This window comes from Pristiophorus japonicus, unplaced genomic scaffold (genome assembly GCF_044704955.1).
Source record: "Pristiophorus japonicus isolate sPriJap1 unplaced genomic scaffold, sPriJap1.hap1 HAP1_SCAFFOLD_52, whole genome shotgun sequence".
NCBI classification, from domain to species: domain Eukaryota; kingdom Metazoa; phylum Chordata; class Chondrichthyes; family Pristiophoridae; genus Pristiophorus; species Pristiophorus japonicus.
In genome coordinates this window covers 4320861-4337891 of record NW_027254426.1, presented here as the reverse complement: position 1 = coordinate 4337891, position 17031 = coordinate 4320861, and the positions used below count along the sequence as shown (strand labels likewise).

Sequence of the window (17031 nt, the reverse complement as noted above, 5' to 3'; positions counted from 1 at the left end):
AGATACCAGGTTAATGAAAGCTGGTGTGCTGATCTTGAAGTCTGCCAGGTCTGAAGTATATGAAGCTGGTGTAGGAGCAAAGGTGCCTACTTCACTGTAAAACAGGGCCTCAATTATACCCTGAGAGCCTTGCGAATGTGCGCGCCAAATCAAACCCAATTCTTTGTCTTAATTTTGGATTGGTAATTCTTTGTTGGATTTTGGCGGGCTCGTTAACGGTAACGTGTTTTAGGATGTGTCGATCGGTTGAATTCGAATCGGAATTATACGAATTATATTCGGTGTTTACGTTGTCTGCCTAGGCCTGGGTTTTCCATGTAGGCCGGAAGGTGATTAACATTATGCATGTGTGGATGGGTTTCATTCTTGGAGCTATCGCTGGCTATCTCTGGGTCAATTGTTGCTATGTTAATGTCTCCTCGGGAGCAGAGCTTTGGAGTTTACAGAGTTCCGCATACAATTTGTTTTAGCTCGAATATCCCAGACAGCTCCAATACCCAAAGACTGGTCTTTTAAGAGATTACTGTTCCCCTGGAACATTTGCAGTCCTTTTCCCTTGCAGACTCATGCAACCTTTAACATCCCAAAGTTCATTTTAAGCGATTCCAAAATGAGCCTTCCTTAGAATTTCTTTGTACAGAGGGGGAATCTGTGAATTTTGAGAGAACTCGAGTTTTACACAGGTAACTGACGGTTGAGCACACGATTTGACAACGAGACTTGCAGATCAAGCATCAATGACAAAGGCAACAAAACTGGCCACCTGCACCAGGTGTCTTTCATTTGTTTGTCTCAAAATTTCAGCAGCTGGGACAACAAGATTTGAACTCGGATCACTGTATTCAGAGGCTAGAGTGCTGAACATTACACCATGGAACTGACCATACCAAAGTCTTTGAAACAGTTCTCAAAAACAACAAAATCATCTCCAATATTACACTTTGGCTTGGCCTTTTCTCATCCACAGCGTCAGTTTCCCCTCTTTAGGCTCTGCTAAATATCGATTTAGAGCAATTCACACAGATGCCGTCAGGTTTCTGGTCAATAGTGACCCCCAGGATGTTGATGGTGCGGGGTTCGGTGATGGCAATGACGTTGATAGCCGGGCCTGCTTAAGTTGCATGTTCCTGTCACTGATTGCTGCCAGGCTCCTGTTGGCTCCGCCCCGTTGGTTTATCTCGAACTTTAAACCACGAAACAGGTTCTCCTGAATTCCAAGGTGTGAACGGAAATCAACCACCAAAAGTCCTGTCATTAACCACAGGGGTTCCGACAATTTTCTGATCGCAAAGCACTTTCAGTCCTTGTCCTTGTCCAGAAAATTGCAGAGGCGGAAAATGGGGAGCTTAATGACATTGAAAGGAGAACATTGTTGTTTGGTGCAGTTCCGTTCAGAGAAATGTTTGTAAAAGGAACTTATTGCAGAGAGAGGGATTGAGCATTTCAGCTTGTTGCTGAACACTTCTCTCTGGGCACTGAGCTAAGCAGTAGTTTCTGTAGTGTAGTGGTTATCACGTTTATCTCACATGCGAAACGACCTTAGTTTGATCCCAGGCAGAAATATTGTTTTTGAAACAAAAACTTGTGTGCGATAAAATTGAACAAAAGCAGTCCGGGTCACATTGTCGCATGATGCAAGCTACTTCGGACCCGGGCCAAAGCTCCCCGTACACCGAGCACACGCTCAGGAAAACCCCGGAGGAGAGGATATCCCGGTCACTGAGGCCTTCCAGCAACACTGAACAAGCGCCCGGTCTGAAACTTTCCAGAGTAATAACTTGCAACTGGCGCATTCACCAGTCAGGATGGCCGAGCGGTCTAAGGCGCTGCATTCAGGTTGCAGTTTCCTCTTGAGGCATGCGTTTAAAACCCCCTCCTACCATTAATTGTATTTAATTACAAACTCATTTGTTTTGACACCACTCTGAAGTGCATTGGGACATCCATCTAACTTCATAAAATTATTCCACTTCAATTCCAAACGGTAATATCAAAGTTACTTCAGAAACAGCCTCGATCCCGGGTGGCTGTCGCGAAAGCAATGGTTTTGTGAAGTATTGAAAGGTGCCCTCGAAATATCTGGCACTGCTAATTTAAAAACACGGTTATAAGTTGTTTCAGTGCAAAAGAAGGCAGGTTCGAAGGGCCAAATGTCCGACTCCTGCTCCTGGTTCTTGTGTTCTTATGCAGAGCACAGAACAAATGATTAAATTATCAACTCTCCCTCAGTTCGCATTTCTTTCATTGTGCAAAAGAAGATTATGGGCTCATTAATAATGTTTTCCCGTGAAGACAACATAAGATTTAAGGAAAATTAATCACCCAACGTGGGGCTCGAACCCACGACCCTGAGATTAAAAGTCTCATGCTTTACCAACTGAGCTAGCCGGGCTTCTCAACATTTACTCTATCAATCCCCTTCAGAATATTGTCCGTTTCAATGAGATCACCTCTCTTTCTTCTGAACTCCAGAGAGTATTGGCATATTCTACACAATCTCTCATCATAGGACAGTCCTCACATCCCAGGAATCAATCTGGTGAACCTCTGTTGCACCACCTCCCAGGCAAATATATCCTTCCTCAGATAAGGAGACCAAAACTGTGCACAGTACTCCAGGTGTGGTCTCACCAGAGCCCTGTACAATTGTAGCAAGACTTCCTTACTCTTGTACTATGGGCTATTTATTAGGTACTATGGGCTGAATATCCTGTTTTTCTGCTGATTCTACGGTTGTATAAAAATGTATTAAAATTTGACAGTCACTTATTTGTATTTCCTTCAGTGTGCAACACATGTGGGTGGATTAATGATGATTGAAACAATTATTCAGTATCTCACAGACTTCAATTATTTTTGTCAATTTGCTCTGTAAAAATGCTTTCTGTGACCGAGAATCAAACCCAGACCACAGCAGTGAGAGCACCAAATCCTAACCACTAAACTACCAGGGAACACTGCTTACAGACTCTGTGATAGCTTTAAATATCGTCAGCTTACAATCACAGCTGAGAATTGTGCGGTGACACGGCGTGTAACTGGATTTGCTGGGAGCTGCGTGGAGGCCCCGACCTGCGTGAGAACACCAGTGGCAGGTCGGGGCCATAAAAGGAGCGGTGAGCGGCGGCCTGGGAGCAGCGTGGTGGTGTACCACGGCAAGGTACAGCGCGAGGTGGTGCAGGAGGGCGACGGCAGCGAAGAGTGATGTCATCAAAGTCCAGGTCGGTGATTGGAGCGTGGGCAGGTACAGCAGGAGCAGCGAGAGCCTGTGGAGGGATGTGATCGGGTTCCAGGGTCGGTGTGAGTTCAGGGCCAGGGGCCCAGGGGCAGCACGGGCCAGCCCACACTGCAATATGTGTGCACACCAGATCCGTGCAGCAGAGCTGGTCTCCAGTTATCTGGGCGTTCGAGCGGCAGGAAGGTGGAGCGAGCAGGGCCCTATAAAGGCCCAGCAGGAGTCGGGGATCGGCGGCAGTCGGAGGTGTAGCTGGAGGAGGAGCAGCGAGCAGCGAGCTACAGCTGGTGCAGGATCAAAAGTAAGAAAGAAGTTTAAAGTAATCGAAGGGTGACGTCACAACTAAGAGGGCAAGTGATTGGCTGGTTGAGTAGTCTTTCGTTTTTCTTTCTTCTTGTTCTTAGCAGTATGAAACCTTGTCATTGTTGAAAAATTAACTAATTTAAGGGTTCATTCATGGCAGGAGAGGCCAGACCTGTGTCATGCTCCACCCGAGCTATGTGGGAAGACAGCGACGCTTACAGCATCCCTGACGACTGCATGTGCAGGGAGTGTATCCAGCTGCAGCTCCTGACAGACCACATTGTGGCACTGGAGCTGCACATGGATTCACTCTGGAGCATCCGCGATGCTGAGGAAGTCGTGAATAGTACGTTTAGTGAGTTGGTCATACCACAGGTAAAGGTTACTCAGGCAGATAGGGAATGGATGACCAAAAGGAAGAGCAGTGGAAGGAAGGTACTGCAGGTGTCCCCTGCAGCCATCTCCCTCCAAAAGAGATACACCACCTTGGGTACTGTTGGGGGAGATGACTCATCAGGGAAAGGCAGCAGCAGCCATCCATGACACCAGGGTTGGCTCTGCTGCACAGGAGGGCAGGAAAAAGAGTGGGAGAGCTATAGTGATAGGGAATTCTATTGTAAGGGGAATAGTTAGGCGTTTCTGCGGGCGCCAACGAGATTCCAGGATGGTATGTTGCCTCCCTGGTGCAAAAGTCAAGTATGTCTTGGAGCAGCCAAAGAGCATTCTGGAGGGGCAGGGTGAACAGCCAGCTGTCGTGGTGCATATAGGTACCCACGATATAGACAAAACATGGGATGAGGTCCTACAAGCTCAGTTTAGGGATCTAGGAGTTAAATTAAAGAGTAGGACATCAAAGGTAGTAATGTCACGATTGCTACCAGTGCCATGTGCTAGTCAGAGTAGGAATTGCAGGATAGCTCAGATGAATACGTGGCTTGAGGAGTGGTGCAGAAGAGAGGGATTCAAATTCCTAGGACATTGGAGCTGGTTCTGGGGGAGGTAGGACCAGTACAAACCAGACAGTCTGCACCTGGGCAGGATTGGAACCAATGTCCTAGGGGCAGTTTTTGATAGTGCTATTGGGAAGAGTTTAAACTAATATGGCAGGGAGATGGGAACCTTTGGAGGGAGACAGAGGGAAGTAAAATGGGGCAGAAGCAAAAGATAGAAAGAAGAAAAGTAAAAGTGGAGGACAGAGAAACCCAAGACAAAAATCAAAAAGGGCTACATCACAGTAAAAGTCTAAAGAGACAAAGTGTGTTAAAACGATAACCTGAAGGCTCTGTGCCTCAATGCGAGGAGTATTCGTAATAAGGTGGGCGAATTAACTGCGCAGGCAGCTATTAATGAATATGATATAATTGAGATTATGGAGACATGATTCCAGGTTGATCAAGGTTGGGAGCTCAACATCCAGAGGTATTCAATATTCAGGAAGGATAGACAGAAAGGAAAAGGAGGTGGGGTAGCGTTGCTGGTTAAAGAGGAAATTAATGCAGTCGTAAGGAAGGACATTAACTTGGATGATGTGGAATCTGTATAGGTAGAGCTACGGAATACCAAAGGGCAGAAAACGCGAGTGGGAGTTGTGTACAGACCAGCAAACAGCAGTAGTGCGGTTGGGGACAGCATCAAACAAGAAATTAGGGATGCGTGCAATCATGGGCGACTTTAATCTGCATATAGATTGGGCAAACCAAACTGGTAGAAATACGGTGGAGGATCATTTCGTGGAGTGTATTAGAGATGGTTTTCTAGATTAATATGTCGAGGAACCAACTCGAGGGCTGGCCATCCTCGACTGGGTGATGTGTTATGAGAAAGGACTAATTAACAATCTTGTTGTGCGAGGCCCCTTGGGGAAGAGTGATCATAATATGGTAGAATTTTTATTAAGATGGAGAGTGACACAGTTAATTCAGAGACTCAGGTCCTGAACTTAAGGAAAGGTAACTTCGATGGTATGAGGCATGAATTGGCTAGAATAGACTGGCGAATGATACTTAAAGAGTTGACAGTGGATAGACAATGGCAAACATTTAAAGATCACATGGATGAATTTCAACAATTGTACATCCCTGTCTGGAGTAAAAATAAAATGGAGAAGGTGGCTCAACCGTGACTAACAAGGGAAATTAGGAATAGTGTTAAATCCACGGAAGGGGCTTATAAGTTGGCCAGAAAAAGCAGCAAACCTGAGAACTGAGAGAAATTTAGAATTCCGCAGAGGAGGACAAGGATTTAATTAGGAAGGGGAAAATAAAAGTATGAGAGGAAGCTTGCTGGGAACATAAAAACTGACTGCAAAAGCTTCTATAGATATGTGAAGCGAAAAAATTTGTGAAGTCAAGACGGAGTTAGATATGGCCCTTGTGGCTAAAGGGATCAAGGGGTATTGAGAAATGATCAGCCATGATCTTATTGAATGGTGGTGTAGGCTCGAAGGGCCGGATGGCCTACTCCTGCACCTATTTTCAATGTTTCTGTGATTCTATGTTTCTATGTCCCTTGCAATCAGAATAATGTGAATTTATAATGGAGAACAAGGAAATGGCAGACCAATTGAACAAATACTTTGGTTCCGTCTTCATGAAGGAAGACACATATAACCTTCCGGAAATACTAGAGGACCGAGCGTCTTGCGAGAAGGAGGAACTGAAGGAAATCCTTATTAGTCAGGAAATTGTGTTAGCAAAATCAATGCGATTGAAGGCCAATAAATCCCCAGGGCCTGATAGTCTGCACCCAGAGTACTTAAGGAAGTGGCCCTAGAAATAGTGGATGCATTGATGATCATTTTCCAACATTCTATAGACTCTGGATCAGTTCCTATGGATTAGAGGGTAGCTGATATAACCCCACTTTTTAAGAAAGGAGGGAGAGAGAAAACGGAATTATAGACTGGTTAGCCTGACATCGGTAGTGGGGAAAATGCTGGAATCAATTATTAAAGATGTAATAGCAGCGCATCGGGAAGGCAGTGACAGGATCCATCCAAGTCAGCATGGATTTATGAACTGGAAATCATGCTTGACAAATCTTCGAGAATTTTTTGAGGATGTAACCTTTAGAGTGGACAAAGAAGAACTAGTGGATTTGGATGTGGACTTTCAAACAGCTTTTGACAAGGTCCCACACAAGAGATTGATGTGCAAAATTAAATAAATGGTATTGGGGTAATGTATTGACGTGGATAGAGAACTGGTTGGCAGACAGGAAGCAAAGAGCAGGAATAAACAGGTTCTTTTCAAAATGGCAGGCAGTGACTAGTGGGGTATCGCAAGGTTTAGTTCTGGGACCCCAGCTCTTTAAAATATGCATTAAGAATTTAGACGAAGGAATTGAATGTAATATCTCCAAGTTTGCAGATGACACTAAGCTGGGTGGCAGTGTGAGCTGTGAGGAGGAAACTAAGAGGCGGCAGGGTGAATTGGACAGGTTAGGTGAGTCGGCAAATGCATGGCAGATGCAGTATAATGTGGATAAATGTGAGGTTATCCACTTTGGTGGCAAAAACAGGAAGGCAGAATATTACCTGGATTGTGAAAGATTAGGAAAAGGGGAGGTGCAATGAGACCTGGGTGTCATGGAACATCAGTCATTGAAAGTTGGCATGCAGGTATAGCAGGCAGTGAAGAAGTTAAATGGCATGTTGGCCTTCAGAGCGAGAGGATTTGAGTATAGCAGCAGGGAGGTCTTACTGCAGTTGTACAGGGCCTTTGTGAGGACACACCTTTGATCTCCTAATACACCTTTGATCTCCTAATCTGATGAAGGGCTGTTGAGAGAGTGCAGCGAAGGTTCACCGGACTGATTCCCGAGATGGCAGGAGGGAGATGGGGAAACAATTAACGTGTGCCTATTCCAGAGACTTCAGACTGGATCGACGAGGCTTATATTCACTGGAATTTAGAAGAATGAGAGGGGATCTCATAGAAACATATAAAATTCGGATGGGATTGGACAGGTTAGATGCAGGAAGAATATTCCCAATGTTGGGGAAGTCCAGAACTAGGAGACACAATCTAAGGATAAGGGGTAAGCCAGTTAGGACTGAGATGAGGAGAGACTTCTTCACTTAGAGAATTGTGAACCTATAGAATTCTCCACCACAGAAAGTTGTTGAGGCCAGTTCGTTAGATGTGTTCAAAAGGGAGTTAGATGCGGCCGTTACGGCTAAAGGGATCAAGTGGTGTGGAGAGAAAGCAGGAATGGGGAACTGAAGTTGCATGATCAGCCATGATCATATTGGATGGTGGTGAAGGCTCGAAGGGCCTGCACCTGCACCTATTTCCTATGTTTCTATCTTTCTATTGTGGTTGAACTGTTTAAAACTGTCGTTAGGCCAAAGCGAGAGTACTGAGCACTGTTCTGGTCACCAAATCACAGGAAATGTTAATTGAACTGCAAAGGGTAGAAGGGAGATTCACGAGGATGTTGCCAGGACCGGACAATTTTAGCCATGAGTCAAGATTGGATAGCCTGCGGTTGTTTACTGGGAACAGAGAATGCGGAGGGGGAGATTTGATTGCGGTGCATGAAATGATGTGGGGCCCAGATAGAGTGGGTTAGGATGGAACTTATTCCCTCAGCAGAGATGGAAATTACCAAGCGGGAGAGAATTAAATAAAGATTTGAAGGATTAGAGAGGATTAGTGAAGAACACTTCTGAACCCAAACACTAGTGTGGGTTTGGAGGTCACTGCCTGAATGGTAGTAAATGCAGAAAGCCGCATCGTATTTACAAAGTGTTTGGTTATGCACGAGAAGTGCTGTAACTGACACGGCTACGGGCCAAGAGCTGGAAAGTGGGATTAGGCTGGAGAGCTTCTTTTCAGCCCACATAGACACGGTGGGCCCAATGGCTGCTCTCTGTACTGTAACTTTCTATGATTCTACCTTTCCCAGTATTTCCTTATAAGTTTTTTAAGAAAAGGAAATTATGTCATTCTTTTAGGAATGTGAGACTTTTGTCTCCGGGTCTTCTGGGCTTTATCTGATTGGGAATTGTGCTCATGTTATTAAAAGTCTTGCTGTGAAAGTTGTTGATATCATCTGTTTGTTCAGTAACTGCAACTAAACCCAGTCAGCAGGGGCGATGTTATAACTGGATAGATTCTCTCGCCTATAAATAAGAGGAACCTTCTCATTGTCTCAATCGGTGAATTGCTCCCAGCGTTAATACCAACCATCGATTCATCGATTCTAATCGCAAGGGAAAATGTCTCTTGGTTTTCTCATCAAGCTCCAGATTCTATGGGCAATTTTTGATGTCCAAAAGATTTATGATCCTCTGCTGGCTGCAGTGGGTGTCCCTGGTATGTTCCTCCTTTCAGCCGGTATTTCAATAACCCGAGATTAACAGTAAATGGCTTCTTAGTCCCTGTGTCCAGCTTTTTATTCAATTACTTTCCTTGCAGTATAGCAACGAATAAACTTTAAAAATGCATCGATGTCTGAAAACACTTTGGGGCATCCTGTGGTCATGAAAGGTGCTGCACTCCGGCAATTCATTCATTCATTCATTCATAGAAACACAGAAACATAGAAAATAGATGCAGGAGTAGGCCATTCGGCCCTTCGAGTTTGCACCGCCATTCAATGAGATCATGGCTGATCATTCCCTCAGTACCCTTTCCTGCTTTCTCCCCATATCCCTTGATCCCTTTAGCCATAAGGGCCATATCTAACTCCATCTTGAATATATCCAATGAACTGGCCTCAACAACTCTCTGCGATACATAATTCCACAGGTTAACAACTCTCTGAGTGAACAAGTTTCTCCTCATCTCAATGCTAAATGTCCTACCCCTTATCCGAAGATTGTGTCCCCTGGTTCTGGACTTCCCCAACATCGGGACCATTCTTCCCGCATCTAACCTGCCCAGTCCCGTCAGAATCTTATATGTTTCTATGAGATCCCCTCTCATCCTTCTAAACTCCAGTGTATAAAGGCCCAGTTGATCTTGTCTCTCCTCATATGTCAGTCCAGCCATCCCGGGAATCAGTCTGCAGAACCTTCGCTGCACTCCCTCAATAGCAAGAACGTCCTTCCTTAGGTTAGGAGACCAAAATTGAAGACAATATTCCAGTTGAGGCTTCACCAAGACCCTGTACAACTGCAGTAAGACCTTCCTGTCCTGTACTAAAATCCCCTAGCTATGAGGGCCAACATACCATTTGCCTTCTTCACCGCCTGCTGTACCTGCATGCCAACTTTCAATGACTGATGAACCATGACACCCAGGTCTCATTGCATCTCCCCTTTTCCTAATCTGCTGCCATTCAGATAATATTCTGCCTTCGTGTTTTTACCCCCAAAGTGGATAACCTCACATTTATCCAAATTATACTGCATCTGCCATGCATTTTCCCACTCACCTAACCTGTCCAAGTCACCCTGCAGCCTTTAAGCATCCCCCTCACAGCTCACACCGCCACCCAGTTTAGTGTCATCTGCAAACATGGAGATATTACACTCAATTCCTTCATCTAAATCGTTGATGTATATTGTAATGAGCTGGGGTCCCAGCACTGAGCCCTGCGGCACTCCATTCGTCACTGCCTGCCATTCTGAAAAGGACCCGTTTATCCCTACTCTCTGCTTCCTGTCTGCCAACGAGTTCTCTATCCACATCAGTGCATTACCCCCAATACCATGATCTTTGATTTTGCACACCAATCTCTTGGGTGGGACCTTGTGAAAAGTCTTTTGAAAGTCCAAATACACCACATCCACTGGTTCTCCCTTGTCCACTCTGCTAGTTACTTCCTCAAAAAATTCCAGAAGATTCGTCATTAATCATTAATCCAAGCTGACTTGGACCGATCCTATCACTGCTTTCCAGATGCGTTGCTATTTCGTCCTTAATGATTGATTCCAACATTTTCCCCACGACTGATGTCAGGCTTACCGGTCTATAATGACCTGTTTTCTCTCTCCCTCCTTTTTTAGAAAGTGGTGTTACATTAGCTCCGCTCCAGTCCATAGGAACTGATCCAGAGTCGATAGACCGTTGGAAAATGACCACCAATGCATCCACTATTTCTAGGACCACTTCCTTCAGTACTCTTTCTTCCTTCCTTTCTCCTGCCTCTCTGTTGTTTTGTGAATCGCTCCTGTGTGTGTTTGATTATGGTCCATGCTGCACTGATGTGAACTCCCATTCATTGCTAGCAGTTCAATGATTGCTGTGTCTATCATTTGTCATTATTAGTTCCATTTCAGCAGTCGTATTTAGATCTGACTCTTCTGTCAGGCGATGGGACCAGCCATACTACTTATTCTCTCACTTTAAAGGGGATACTTTGTTGTAAATTCTGAGTCCGAGTTTCGGCTGAGAAACTGTTCCATGATCTCACACAAATTAGACAATTTCTGCATTATACAGTTGGTTATTTAATTGTACAAATCAGTCAGAACAGTTAACTGACAGAAGCATTGATAATACAATCTGATTCAGCTGCCGCACTTTCCATCATTTCCCGTATTAAGTTATGTCACTGTTTCTGAATAGTTAAATTACAGTTCCGATTTTGATCCCGGTTTATTATTATGCAGCACATTTAATGGCTTCATTACTGAGACTGAATCCGCTTTATCAATTGAATCCCGTGCCTGCCTGATACAGTTCATCATATCGCTGATCGAATGTATAGTCATTGCAGCGTAGTGTTTTGTTAGTGACACCATTCGTTATTGGATTGTGATTTATTCATTTTTGAATTAAAAGCCGAGTGCACTCACACCACTTGAGGAAAAGACCAAGAGTCACAGTGTTTGAATAGAATGGAAATATTTGCCGGCACAGATCCGATGCACCGATTGGCCACCTTCTGTGCTCTACCATTCTACGATTCTACGATTCTCACTTCTGAAACCCAGTTTTGGAGTAATGGCCTGGGATTTGCTCTCAGCATTTGCCATCATTACAACTGTGAATCTGAGAGCAATGTCCGGAGTAAGCACATGCGCAGTTACAGGCGGAAATCGAGGAGTTGCTGCCAATCATTTCCTGTTCCTCCCCAGGACTCGCTGTTAAACTCCCCACAGCCGGCAATCAATTCAACTCGCTGACAGAAATTAAACTTTTTTCTGTTATATCTCTCTTAAAAGCCCCGGAAATAGTCAAGCTTTGTTGAAAGAGACGTAACTGTGTTTTTGATGGTGTATTACATTCTAATTACTGCTGAACCGTCGTCCTGGCACTAAACATCTAATTTTATACCGACGTTATGTCAAAATCTTCCACAATGATAAAAATTCCGTGGTTATTTATAACTGAAAAAACATGTTTCCTTATATTATTTTAGTTTCTGCATTATTCCTGTAAATGTCCCAATATTTATTTCGCTCTCTGTAAAATAATTAAAACGTGAAGGATAATCAGTGTATTTTACTTCCCAATTTGCAATCTGTGAATTGTTCAATGTGATTGGCTGCTGAGCCAGCTTCATGTCATCACTGTTGCTGGAGTCTGGAGATCCCCTATACTTGCCCTCAAATGCAAGTTACTATCAGCGGGGTGATATTGATGCCACAGGAATCACTGGATCTTTGTGGGCAGCATTGTTCGAGGACAGCGGTGAGCACTGACCGCAAAATCTGGGCGATTATAGTTTGAATCATATTATTCCACTATTTACAGTAAGAGCAGCATTGTTCCAACTGTAACCTGTAAGGTAATTGAGAAATTGTGGGGTAAAATGAATGATATTAAGGGGACATTCTCCGCCGTTGTATTCTTGGTGCAGTACATGACGTGTGAACATGAATTTACAATTGCCGAGTGTAGAATCAGAGAATGGTTACAGCACAGAAGGAGGACATGCGGCCAGTCTCGCCTGTGCCAGATCTTTGCACGGGCACTTCAGCTATTCCCACTCCCCACCCTTTCCCCTGAGCCCGACATGTTGTTTCCTTCAGAAGAGCATAGGATGTCAGTTACTCGGCTCCTCGAATGTTAATCCATCGGGAATCCAAGGGCAAAGCATCAGAATTGGAATCACATCTAATATCCAAAATAAACATTAATTCAGAATTGAACATTTTTATTAGGAGCACAAATGTGGAACAATATTTCTACATGAGATGATGTAAACTAGTTGTAATTTTAAATGTATATGCGACAGGCTCGCTGGGGAGATGGTGGAAGCAGTGAGAGTTGACTCATTCAGAGGTAAGTTCGATAAATATGCTTCAAAAATTACCTTTCCAGGATAGAGTATCTGTGTCTTTCCCCTAGCCCCACACTAACCCTACGTCCTTCTTTGACCGCCCTGGAACACTCTCTCTCCCGACTCTCTTACAACTGCACTTACGAGATCCCAACTGTCCAGCCTTCGGCCCTCCATTCACCACGATATTTCTGCAGCTACCGATCTGCTCAACTACACCCTCACCACCACATTTGTTGGCCAAGTCCCGATTAAAACAATCAGTCTCTCTCTCACACTGGCTGTTCCCCCTGGTGCAGTACCCAACTTCACTCCCTCAAGTCCAAGAGACACAGACTTAAACGGATATGGCGGACAACTGGTTTAGCTATTCACCGCCAATAATAATGTATTATTGGGTCCTGCTCCTGTCTGACAAAATTGCTCCCTACTCCAGAATCATTCTGGAATGCAAAGATCAACCCGGCTTCCATTGTCTAGTGCTAACCATCTTCTTAAACCCTCTCCCCAGTCTCCTTCATCCTCACCTCCCACAACAATATTAGGCGCTCATGCACTTCTTTGTTTCTAAGATTGAGACCATCCAATCAGCTGCCTCTGCCACTTTGCTTCCTTCCCCTAGGCCACCGTGACAAACTTCCTCTAAGGATCGCCCTGCCCTAGCCCGGGACTTGCATATGTTTCCACTTTCTCTCCAATCTGCCCTCATGACTTATCTGTGCTGAAATTGTTCATGTATCACTTCTTGCTCCCTCGACCCTATTACCACCAAACTGCTTACCACCCAACATTCCTTCCTGCCTCCCATGTTAATGGACACAGTTAATGGATCTCTCTCCTCGCGCTCTATCCCCCTCTCCTTCAAACCTGCTGTGATCAACCCTCGCCTCAAAAAAGCAAACCGCTTGACCACTCTGTCCTTGGAAACTGCCGCCCCGTGTCCATCCGCCCTTTCCTCGCCAATGTCTTTGAATGTGTTGTCGCCTCGCAAATCCGTGTGCATCTTTCCCACCTCCATGTTCGATTCTGTCCACTCAGGTTTCTGCCCATGCCACATTACCGAAACAGCTTATCATGGTCAGAAATGTCATCCTACATGACTGTGACAAAGATAAGCTATCCCTCCTCGTCCTTCTTGACATATCTGCATTCTTTCACACTGCTGACCACTCCATTCTCCTTCAACGCCACTCCAAAGTCATCCAGCTGGGGGGGACTGCACTCAGCTTGTTCATTCTTATCTTTCGAATCTTAGCCAAAGAATCAGCTGCAAAGGCTTCTCTTCCCACTCCCGCATTGTTACATCTGGTGTCCTCCATGGATTTATCCTTGGCCGCCTCCTATTTCTCATCTGCATGCTACCCCTTGGCGATATCATCCGAAAACACAGCGTCAGTTTCCCCAGCTCGAAGTCACCACCACTTCCCTTTACCCCTACAAAGAATCTAAATTTTCAGACTGTGGTCCGACATCCAGTTCTGGATGAGCAGACAATTTCTCCCATAAAATATTGGGAAGCTGTTGCCTTTGGTCCCTGCCACAAACTGCGTTCTCCAGCCACTTACACCATCACTCTCCCCACCTTCTGTCTGAGGCTCAATCACAATGTTTGCAACCTTGCTGGTATATGTGACCCTGAGATGAGCTTCTGAACATATACCGTTCCATAACTAATACTGCTTTTTTCCACCTCCATAATATCGCCCGTCTCCACTCCTGCCTCAGCTCAACTGCTGCTGAAACCCTCACTCATTCCTTTGTTACCTGTAGAATTGACCGTTCCAATGTACCCCTGCCCAGCCACATTCTACCCGATGTAAATTTGAGCTGATCCAAAACTCGGCTGCCCTGTCAGAACTCGTACCAAGTTCACCCATCCCCCTGTACTTGCTGACCTACATTGTCTCCCCATTAAGTAACGCCTCTATTTCAAAATATTGCTGTTAAATCCATGCAAGGCTTCGCCCCACCCTATCTCTGTAAACTTCCCCAGTCCGACAACCCCCCAAGATATGTGCGCTCCTCTAATTCTGCACTCTTGAGCATCCCTGATTTTAATCGCTCAAACATTGGTGGCCGTGCCTTCTGTTACCTGGGCCCTATGCTCTGGAATTCACTGCCGAACCCACTCTGTCTCTCTTCCTCGATTTCCACCTTTAAGACGCTCCTTCAAACCGACCTTTTTTACTAAGCTTTGGTCGTCTGCTGCACTTTATCCTTATGTGTCTGGGCATTAATTTTTGTATTATAATACACCTGCGGAGCACCTTGGAAAGCTTCACTGTGTTAAAGACGAGATATAAATACCTTGTTGCTGCAGTTGTAATTGGAGACATGTCATGTGGTAAAAGTAGCTGCTGAGAGGGGACACATGACGTTGGATCTGTACTTCCCAATGCTCGCCACCAGGGGGCTTCTCTTCCACTCATGCCTGGCTCGATTGTACACTGTTGGCAGCGATTGATTTCTCTGATTAGACAACGACGCAAACATCATTACATTGTGTGACAACCCGGAAGCTACAAGGTAAATTAGATGAACTGTAGTATTTTTATTCATCCAGTAACTCCTATGATGCTATTGCGTAAATTACAAACATTTGATAGCCAGGTTTGGGTTGTGACATTGTACAGGTGCGTTCAATGCCTTGAACCAATGACCATTGTCGATCTATGAGCACAGAGAGTGGGTGTTGTTAGCTTTCAATCCCATCCTAAGGGCACCATCAATTGTCCCATTCCTCTTACTGCCAGGCCTCTTCTATCCCATCCCCACCTCGGGACAGTAAGTTCAGCTGTATCACTCCAACAACTAACTCGTACACTCTGCAATTCAATCCTGCAAATACCCCCATTTCATTCTCCCGCTGGCTCACATGTCGGTGAAGCTCACACTTCTCCATTCATTATTTTAGGGTTTGTTCCAAAATCAGGTTCTGGTTTGAACCGTGTTTCATTTGGTCCCATTGTGTCTCGTATTTTGCGATAATTTACCGATTCCTCTGATTACAAATCTCCACGATCTCCATCACCGATAATATGAAATGGTTCCATCACTTGATGAAATGCCAAGCAGCAAAATTCTTGGTGCATCTCATGTTATTGTGAAGAACGATATTATCCCTGTTATAGATCCGACTCCGTCATGTCTTTGGAAACACAGCAAACTACGGTATGTATCCGCTGTTTGTGAATAATGTCCCTATTTTCCTCTTGCTCACAGTTAACGTGGTGACGATTGTGATTCTGTCTCGGGGAAAGTGCGGTCTCTCCAAATGTGTCACTCACTACCTGGTGGCCATGGCAGCGGTGGATCTACTGGTCGTGATCATCGATCTGATACTGAGGCAGATTTCTATTGTTTATCGGGATCAATTTCTTTTTCTGTTGCACGTTAGAATGTGTAATATCCATGCTATCCTGCTTTATGTAGCCACAGATTGTTCTGTCTGGTTCACGGTCACGTTCACCTTCGATCGATTTGTGGCCATTTGTTGTCAGAAGCTGAAATTGAAATATTGCACGGAGCAAACAGCGACTGTGGTTCTAGGAACAGTGACAGTGCTGAGCTGTCTGCGGAACATTTTCTGGTATTTTCTGTATACAAGTGAATATTGGTTGTCCAACAGTCCATGGTTTTGCAGTGTGACAATTGGTGTATCTTGTTCGCTGGTCTGGACTATCGTTGAATTAATGCATTACATTTTACACCTTTTATTCTATTTATTTTGATTCTACTGTTCAATGCTTTAACAGTCAGACACATTTTAGTGTCCAGCAGAGCCCGCAGTAGACTCCGGGGTCGGAGCAGTGGCGAGAGCCCCACTGACCCAGAGATGGAGAACCGAAGGAAATCGATGATTGTACTGTTTGTTATATCGGGGAATTTCATACTGTTATGGGTGGTGTTCATGGTCTGTTCTATCTTGAGACGATTGGATGACTTGGGATACTCTGTTTCTCTGCCCACGTTTGTATCGGAAATCAGCTTCATGCTCCAGCTCCTGAGTTGCTGCACGAACACTTTTATTTACGCAGTGACCCAGAAGAAATTCAGAGAGGATTTGAGGAATGTAGTCACATATCCTTTCACAATGATGCTCAAGTTAATTCGATGAGAAGGTTTCATATTTTCTCATATCATATATTGTTATGTCATATTCTGTTAATTTCACTGTCGGCTTTATGTAATTTATATTTTATGAAACATATCTCAAGCTGTTTGAATGTTAACAGTAAGTTAATATCATAATAGGGTCCTTGCAGACATGTGTTCCCCCAGGGCAGCACGTTACCCAAGAGCGGATTGATGCCTCA

General features: G+C 44.7%; 1 protein-coding gene, 1 non-coding gene and 1 pseudogene across 2 annotated transcripts in view; 1 reads left to right on the top strand and 2 right to left on the bottom strand.

Moving 5' to 3' along the window:
• Positions 1-17031, bottom strand: part of LOC139253843 (probable G-protein coupled receptor 139) — a 95916-nt gene that overhangs the window by 29428 nt on the left and 49457 nt on the right. The gene's annotated exons all lie outside the window — the stretch shown is intronic.
• Positions 2320-2392, bottom strand: trnak-uuu (transfer RNA lysine (anticodon UUU)). Its single transcript has one exon. It is a non-coding gene; the product is annotated as a tRNA-Lys (tRNA).
• LOC139253838 (probable G-protein coupled receptor 139) lies at positions 8760-16832 on the top strand (annotated as a pseudogene).